We start from the raw sequence: 1,922 nt of genomic DNA on the forward strand, positions 1-1,922 counted from the left end.
TTTAAAATAAAAAATAAAATAATTTAACAAGTAACATAACTGTCGTTCAACATAACGTACAAACTTTTTTAGTGGAAAGGATTTCATTTTTAATAAAAAAAAATGTTCAATCTGTATTGAAAAAATATTTAAAAAGTAAACAATATACTTCTTTTAAATATTTAATTCAGAAAAAAATAAAATTAACTTGTAATATTTCTTTTTCATTTTCCACATTCTTGAGATTTAGGATTTTACATAATGTTGGAATTACCTGCATGTGCAATGTATAATTTCCATTTCCTTTTGATAATTTTACGTGTACATTCTGACATATTATATATCGTATTGGATTTGCAAAAACTGTTGCGATTTTGGTATTTTGGGAAAATGCCAAAGTTGAATGTGGGCTCGATTATTACCAACATTCAACGTAGGTTTATCGCGGAATGTAGGTTATTTTACGATGTGAAGCTTTGTAATTTTACAAGCATGTGTAGAATCCCTAATTTCAATGTTGGAAAGTGACGATGCTCAAAGTGGTAATATTACCGAAAATTATATTCGTAAAATTACAAACGCTTGTGAATTTCGTTTTTATTTGTTACAGTGAACCCCATTTTCAAGTACATAACCCAAAATATATCACAATTCCAATTTTACGGGTTAATTCTGATCTCGAATTCGGATTCCATGCAGCAAATGGTTTCGGAAATGATCCCCAGCTCCCCAACAACAATCATGATCTCATTTTTGGTAGAACTGTGTTCTTTTGTGAGTTTGCATTAATCATTACCTCACTAAGTAAAAGGTTCCCCAAAAGGAAAAAATGTCCGAAAAACGGCAACTATTCAGCAGTATTATAAAAAGAGATAGTTATAAAAAATTATAATTTGTGTGTACAATTGTTTGTTAAATTTCATTCATTGTTATCTCACTCTAAGTAAAAAGTTAACAAAAAGTTGAAAATATCCGAAAAACCCCGAAATTTTCTGACACTATTCCAATAAAATTTTATTCGAAATAATATTGAACTGATTAAACGATTAATTTTATTAATTTTAATTGATTATTACCTCGCTCTGAGTGAAAAGTTTAAAAATTTGGAAAAACTGTGCCATTTTAATTCTATTCTAAGAGAAAAGTGTGATAAAAAAACATTTGTTAAAAAAATGTATTTAAACGTTTAATAATAATCAGTATAGGACAAAGTTTGATGTAAGAAATTCTTTTTTAATTAGAACAAACCGAAAAAAAATATTATTAGCGGGAAGAATCGGTAAAACCCAATTTTTCACCCATGAGGTTTTTTTGGTACCGTATAAAATATAATCATGGGGAATGAAATTCGAAAATAATTGTTTGTCAGATTTGTGAGAGATATGAGAAAACTATAGGACAAAAATTTAGATTAACCTAGTGTCTTTATGATCATTTATAGCTTGGACGTAAAAGGGCCCTGTATGAAGTGAATTACCCAATAATGAATATCAACTCACTCATATACGAGGGTAGTTCAATAAGTCCTTAGAATGACCAACAGATGGCGCACGAATCGCTCCAAATCATCTGTTTTCAGTCAGCACCACTCCTGACTAGATATATGGTGTAGTCACAGTCCACATCTTCTGAGTTTACGTGTTTTTATAACCAATTGAAAAAAAAAATTGTTGGTTAAGAAAAATGAAAAAAAAAACGAGTTCAGAGCGGTAATCAAACATTTTCATTTAAAGGGTTTAACTCCATATGAGATAAAAAATTAATTGGACTCAGTTCATGGCACATCTGCCCCTGCCTTAGCAACGGTTTATAACTCGGTAAATGAATTTAAGCGTGGTCGAACATCAATAAGTGACGAACCACGTTCAGGAAGGCCCGTAGGAGCAAGTACTTCCGAAATCATCAATAAAATCCACGATATGGTGTTGAAGGATAGAAGATTA

This window comes from Belonocnema kinseyi, chromosome 2 (genome assembly GCF_010883055.1).
Source record: "Belonocnema kinseyi isolate 2016_QV_RU_SX_M_011 chromosome 2, B_treatae_v1, whole genome shotgun sequence".
NCBI lineage: Eukaryota > Metazoa > Arthropoda > Insecta > Hymenoptera > Cynipidae > Belonocnema > Belonocnema kinseyi.